We start from the raw sequence: 8,049 nt of genomic DNA on the forward strand, positions 1-8,049 counted from the left end.
ATGCGTTTAGCTCATAGCAAAGAAGAGCAAGGCAGGCAAAGAAAACCCCACAAAGAAATCCTACCACGGGCAAAGCCATTTCAAGCGCAACGCACCATAGGCTTTGCACGACTCACAAAATAGATAGGCTATAACTTGACGACAGGAAAACAATGACAAAAACAAATAAAACAAACTTGCAAAAACAACATCATCATCTTGCAGAAATTCAATTATACCCAGGGAAGTTATATCTTTAAGATATCAAGCGTGCTTTGATAAAACTTGCGTTGATAAAGCGATAATTTTAGACATAATTTTAGATAATTTTATACACAGGCAATAGGTGTGCTAGAGAGAGTTAGCACTTAGCAGCCCGCTGTGGTGCCATGACATAAAAATGATAACAAATAGGACCCTAACAGGTTCTATTTGATAGGAATAATGGCAAAAAAACTATATTATTGCAGTTTGAAATAGATTAGCACATTTGTCTTATACTTTGGTAGATCTGTACTTCAGCTAAACTTTTATACAGTATAAGATGCCGCCTAAAAAGTGGAAGACCAGTTATGACAGTGGCCGTATGCAGGGGCGCCGGAACGATTTTTGACTAGGGAGCAGGATTATGAAAAAGGGCACTTTTGTAGCTGAAAGGCCAATTTTTTTTTAAGTTATAAGATAAGCTATTGCAATAATGTTCATCTATCAGCTCATTATAACTACGGCCAGGGGCATCGAAAAGGGAAGCCTGAGGATGGGCGGGGGGGGGGGGGGGGGGCAGAGAAGGCAGTAGTGCCCTTTTAAGGTCATGTAAGCTAACTTTTTGTCCCGCGGACGCTTTGATGACGAAAAATAAAATGATTGATTGATTATTATCGACTATCGAGTAATGTTACAAGTGTCTGGTATACAAAGAACAATGGCACGGGAGGGCATCATGCTATGTTATAATGGTGTAACCTACTGTGGTACAGAATTTTGTGTCGTGAATATTATTTTGAGACAAAAAAGAAAGATTATAATTAGGCTAATAGAGAATAGCAGAAATTGTTATATTGCAAAATGTTCTGTAGCTTACATGACCTTAAAAGGGCATTATTGCCTTCTCTGTTCTGCAAATGATCTGATAACTTTTGTAAAATTTTGCCAAAAATCTTTGTTGATGATGTTACTGGATCTTTTCTTGTGCATGTTTGCAAGTCTTTGATAGTATGTGATAATACTGTTTTCAAATTGGGTCATTTATAGACCTACCATACGTCCCGGTTTGGCCGGGACAGTCCCGGTTTAAACGTCTGTCCCGGTGTCCCGTCCCGGTTAGCAAAATGTCCCGGAATTTTTCTTTAGTGAAGTTTTCAAAATTAACTCCAACCTGATGCAAAATTATGAAATAATTCCGTCCCAAAAGGCATAACTTTGCTTTAACTCGAGGCTTATTTTAATATCTTAATTTTTTAGCTTATTAGGTTGAGTGAAATATCGCGCATAGCTTGAGAAATCCTTTAGTTAGGGAATAATGAGGACGTTTATTGCGTCATTATTTTATTGACTTCAATGAAACGATGAAGCCAATGGTTTCTGAATGCATCCCCCTATAAATGTTTGATTTGTGAGTTAGTTAGTGTTATTTCTTTGTTCTCAGTGTTTTTTTTTTTTTTTTTTTTTATAAATGTCTGATTAGTGACTTAGTGTTGCTTAAATTAACATGTATTTTCCTTTAAATAAAGTAATAAAAATTTTTATTCAATCTAAGTAGAATACTTTATTATGCAATATTAAAGCTTATAAATATAAACATGGAATAAAAATTTGCCAAGTTCAGGCCTTCGGCCTTTCGTCCAGTTATTTCATTCATAGTTTTGAGTTTGTCCCGGATTATGCCCAAGAAATTATGGCAAGTCTAGTTATTTACTTCACAAATACTGTTACAATGCTTATGTTATCTTGTTTGAGTTTGTTTTGTTTTTTTGGCCTTTTTTCTAACTAGGCTTATTTGGCTTCAAGTTGGCCTATTTTTTACTGAGTTGGCCTTTTTTGCAAATTTTAGTCTGGCAACCCTGATTATACATTGTCTTGTCAGCTTCTTCTCAAAGATTGGAGTTGGCGGGAAGGCGCTGTTTGTCACTTGCTGAAAAAAGTTTTTAGGTTAAAGAGTAGGAAAAAAGGTGTTAGCAAGTAGCAACAACGTAAATTACAATGCAACTTAAAGCAATAACATGTCAGGTTCATTGGGGCACTTGTTAGGGTCGTCTGCTGACTGCCAGGCTGATACATTTTGGATTCCTAGAAGGTTGTGTTCAACCAGTGGCAGATCAAATTATCAACAGTGCCGCTACACTATCCATTGCTGAGAATTAATTCTGCCTTTAATAAGTCAAGTGTTTTCGTATCCAGGCTTGCACCTGGTGGTTAAAGATTTAGATTAAGTGGACGGGAAGGCAAGGAAGCCAATCTTCATGTCCACCTTCAGGCATGCCTTTAAGTGTCCTGCCACAGACACAGCCGCATGCTCTTGAGCGGTGTCGAACCGGCGCCCTTTCGAGTGCTGTTCCAGTGTTCTCACCACTCGGCTATGCAGCCGAATAGTAGTAGCCTAAATCAAGTGATCAGCCTCAAAGGTGAAATCGTTGTTTGCAGTCTAGCAGTATGAATTTGTTATGTTTAGCTTGAAGTAACAGTTTTGGGTGCTGGTTTAGGATCGGCCGCCTTGGTTAGTGACGTCACAAAAATCTGTGACGTCATGCAAAAAAACGCAACTACTTTTAGGAAGGGTGCAAAAACGCGGAATAGAAGTAAAAGCGGAATGCCTATTGATTTTTAAATATTTGTAGGCATTATTATTGATCTAGCGCTAACTTAAACTGTTACTATTTTGTACCAATTCTCAGCAATTCATTTTTGCAATAAAAATACTTGCTTTATTAAGGTAACAACTTTCACGTTATATGTTATCTACACAGTGGCGTAGCCAAGGGGGGGTTTTGGGGGTTACAACCCCCCCCTTTGGCACGCGTGTGACGTCACGATATTGAGAATGATGCTTTCAGTCTAAAAAAAATTTGCCTAATTTTAAACAAAATTGCATTAAAAGAGCGAGTTTAGCCAATACCAAACATTCAAACATCTCAGCCAGGAATTAGCAACAAGAAAACACAGAGACTTAGCTTTTTTTTTGACAAATGCCGAAGAAAACATGATCTTATCCTTTGCTATGCTACCGGACAGCACCATTTTACAGGAATATTCGTACCCACATTTTTGTTGAAAATGCTCTCAGAATGCACTAAATTCAAAGTAATTTTTTAAAATTTTCTGGGGGAGGCCCCCCAGACCCCCCGCCGTTGGGTGGTTAAAACCCCCCCCCTTTCAAAATTCCTGGCTACGCTACTGTATCTACAAAACGAGCAATCGTGGTTCAGTATAAGCCGCCCACAGTTTGCTGTGATCGATGAATACTGCCTCCACCAAATATGCTGTAGCTTTCTCATTTCTGCTTGGATTTTAACAATTTTACTATCGTTGGATGGCATTATGCTTCATCTACCCGAATGGATTAATTGCCAATCTAAAGTAGGCACTATATTTATGTAGCGCTAACTTAAACTTTATTATTTTGTAACAATTCTCAGCAATTCAATTTTTACAATAAAAATACCAAACCAACACAAATTAAAAGAGTATGTCTTGTTTTATTAACCTAACAACTTTCACGTTTATATGTTATCTACAAAACGAGAAATCGTTGTTCAAACGTAACCGCTCGACGAAGCTTTTTTCCAATGCATTTTTCAAGGCGATTCGATCGTGGTTCAGTATAAGCCGCCCACAGTTTGCTGTGATCGATGAATACTGCCTCCACCAAATATGCTGTAGCTTTCTCATTTCTGCTCGGATTCTAACAATTTTACTATCGTTGGATGGCATTATGCTTCATCTACTCGAATGGATTAATTGCCAATCTAAAGTAGGCATTATATTTATGTAGCGCTAACTTAAACTTTACTATTTTGTACCAATTCTCAGCAATTCATTTTTTACAATAAAAATACCAAACCAACACAAATTAAAAGAGTATGTCATGCTTTAGTCAAATGTTAACTTTCACATTTATATCTAATCCACAAAACGAGCAATCGTTGTTCAAACGTAACCGCTCGAAGAAGCTTTTCACCAAAACAATGCAAACACAAAGCGATCAGTTTTCAGTGTTCATTACAAGCCGCCCACAGTTTGCTGTGATCGATGAATACTGCCTCCACCAAATGTGCTGTAGCTTTCTCATTTCTGCTCGGATTTGAGAAATTTTACCATCGTTGGAAAGCACGATACTGCATCTATCCGAATAGATTAATTGCCAATCTAAAGTAGGCATTACATTGATCTAGCGCTAACTTAAACTTTACTATTTTGTACCAATTCTCAGCAATTCATTTATTACAATAAAAATACCAAACCAACACAAATTAAAAGAGTATGTCTTGCTTTATTTACCTAACAACTTTCACATTTATATCTAATCCACAAAGCGAGCAATCGTTGTTCAAACGTAACCGCTCGACGAAGCTTTTTACCAAAACAATGCAAACACAAAGCGATCAGTTTCGAGTGTTCAATACAAGCCGCCCACAGTTTGATGCGATCGGTGAATAGTGCCTCCACCAAATATGCTGTAGCTTTCTCATTTCTGCTCGGATTTTAACAATTTTCCTATCGTTGGATGGCATTATGCTTCATCTACCCGAATGGATTAATTGCCAATCTAAAGTAGGGATTATATTTATGTAGCGGGTAACTTAAACTTTACTATTTTGTACCAATTCTCAGCAATTCAATTTTTACAATAAAAATACCAAACCAACACAAATTAAAAGAGTATGTCTTATTGTCTTGTTTTATTAACCTAACAACTTTCACGTTTATATGTTATCTACAAAACGAGAAATCGTTGTTCAAACGTAACCGCTCGACGAAGCTTTTTTCCAATGCATTTTTCAAGGCGATTCGATCGTGGTTCAGTATAAGCCGCCCACAGTTTGCTGTGATCGATGAATACTGCCTCCACCAAATATGCTGTAGCTTTCTCATTTCTGCTCGGATTCTAACAATTTTACTATCGTTGGATGGCATTATGCTTCATCTACTCGAATGGATTAATTGCCAATCTAAAGTAGGCATTACATTTATGTAGCGCTAACTTAAACTTTACTATTTTGTACCAATTCTCAGCAATTCATTTTTTACAATAAAAATACCAAACCAACACAAATTAAAAGAGTATATCTTGCTTTAGTCAAATGTTAACTTTCACATTTATATCTAATCCACAAAACGAGCAATCGTTGTTCAAACGTAACCGCTCGAAGAAGCTTTTTACCAAAACAATGCAAACACAAAGCGATCAGTTTCCAGTGTTCATTACAAGCCGCCCACAGTTTGCTGTGATCGATGAATACTGCCTCCACCAAATATGCTGTAGCTTTCTCATTTCTGCTCGGATTTTAACAATTTTCCTATCGTTGGATGGCATTATGTTTCATCTACCCGAATGGATTAATTGCCAGTCTAAAGTATGCATTATATTTATGTAGCGCTAACTTAAACTTTATTATTTTGTAACAATTCTCAGCAATTCAATTTTTACAATAAAAATACCAAATCAACACAAATTAAAAGAGTATGTCTTGCTTTATTCACCTAACAACTTTCACGTTGATATGTTATCTAAAAAACGAGAAATCGTTGTTCAAACGTAACCGCTCGATGAATGAACCTTTTTTGACAATTTTACTGACGTTGTTAGCGCTAGATCAATATAATGCATACTTTAAACTTGCAACTAATGAATTCGGATAGATGCAGTATCGTGCATTCCAACGATGGTAAAATTTCTCAAATCCGAGCAGAAATGAGAAAACTACAGCACATTTGGTGGAAGCAGTATTCACTGATCACAGCAAACTGTGGGCGGCTTGTAATGAACACTGGAAACTGATCGCTTTGTGTTTGCATTGTTTTGGTAAAAAGCTTCGTCGAGCGGTTACGTTTGAACAACGATTGCTCGTTTTGTGGATTAGATATAAATGTGAAAGTTAACATTTGAATAAACCAAGACATACTCTTTTAATTTGTGTTGGTTTGGTATTTTTATTGTAAAAAATGAATTGCTGAGAATTGGTACAAAATAGTAAAGTTTAAACCATCAGTTAATGGCTCCAGTACTGATTTGTATAGATGAAGCATAATGCCATCCAACGATAGTAAAATTGTTAGAATCCGAGCAGAAATGAGAAAGCTACAGCATATTTGGTGGAGGCAGTATTCATCGATCACAGCAAACTGTGGGCGGCTTATACTGAACCACGATTGAATCGCCTTGAAAAATGCATTGGAAAAAAGCTTCGTCGAGCGGTTACGTTTGAACAACGATTTCTCGTTTTGTAGATAACATATAAACGTGAAAGTTGTTAGGTTAATAAAGCAAAACATACTCTTTTAATTTGTGTTGGCTTGGTATTTTTATTGTAAAAATTGAATTGCTGAGAATTGGTACAAAATAGTAAAGTTTAAGTTAGCGCTACATAAATATAATGCCTACTTAAGATTGGCAATTAATCCATTCGGGTAGATGAAGCATAATGCCATCCAACGATATTAAAATTGTTAAAATCCGAGCAGAAATGAGAAAGCTACAGCATATTTGGTGGAGGCACTATTCACCGATCGCGTGAAACTGTGGGCGGCTTGTAATAAACACTCGAAACTGATGGCTTTGTGTTTGCATTGTTTTGGTAATAAGCTTCGTCGAGCGGTTACGTTTGAACAACGATTGCTCGTTTTGTGGATTAGATATAAATGTGAAAGTTAACATATGAATAAAGCAAGACATACTCTTTTAATTTGTGTTGGTTTGGTATTTTTATTGTAAAAAATGAATTGCTGAGAATTGGTACAAAATAGTAAAGTTTAAGTCTATTTAGCCACTTCTGTTACAAATGTAATGCCTACTTTAGACTGGCAATTAATCCATTCGAGTAGATGAATCATAATGCCATCCAACGATAGTAAAATTGTTAGAATCCGAGCAGAAATGAGAAAGCTACAGCATATTTGGTGGAGGCAGTATTCATCGATCACAGCAAACTGTGGGCGGCTTATACTGAACCACGATTGCTCGTTTTGTAGATAACATATAACGTGAAAGTTGTTACGTTAATAAAGCAAGTATTTTTATTGTAAAAATTCAAATTGGTACAAAATAGTAACAGTTTAAGTTAGCTCTAGATCACTAATAATGCCTACAAATATTTAAAAATCAATAGGCTTTCCGCTTTTACTTCTATTCCGCGTTTTTGCACCCTTCCTACAAGTAGTTGCGTTTTTTTGCATGACGTCACAGATTTTTGTGACGTCACTAACCAAGGCGGCCGATCCTAAACCAGCACCCAGTTTTGGTGTCTTAGTAGGCCAAAATTTGTAAGTAGTTAGCCTAAAACTAGAGGTAATCTCGGCCTATATACGGTAGGTAGGTTACAGTACTGGTATTCTACTGCACTAACCTACCAGTATAACTTAATTTATCAATGTGGTGTTGCAACCGGGGTCTGCTACTATTCGGTGAGTCCGATTCGGTGAGTCCGATTCGGTGAGTCCGATTCGGTGAGTCTGATTTGGTGAGTTCCTAACCTCTAACCCCTAACCCTAAAACGGCAATGATAATAAGGCTACGGTACCCGATAATTTAAAAAAAAAATTAAAAAAATTCCCCGTTAAGGGATCGGACTCACCAAAACGGGCCATTCCGTTGCAACCGTGCCTTATTTTGAACTTATTGTCCTGCTTTGGTATCATGCACGTTATAACGTCTGCGTTTTGTCACTTCTACCTTTTTCTAGACCCCTGCCATGCTTGGCATGTATTGTTTTTTGGTGTGATAGTCAGGAATAAAAACAAACTGAACTTATCTGATGCACCATAATAGGTATGACATGGTTGATAAATGACATCAAGTTAAGCAGGATGGTGATTCCATTAGGCTACTGTATAATTTATCAATTTTTGTGTAGTTGA

The sequence above is a fragment of the Aplidium turbinatum genome, chromosome 18 (genome assembly GCF_918807975.1).
Source record: "Aplidium turbinatum chromosome 18, kaAplTurb1.1, whole genome shotgun sequence".
NCBI classification, from domain to species: domain Eukaryota; kingdom Metazoa; phylum Chordata; class Ascidiacea; order Aplousobranchia; family Polyclinidae; genus Aplidium; species Aplidium turbinatum.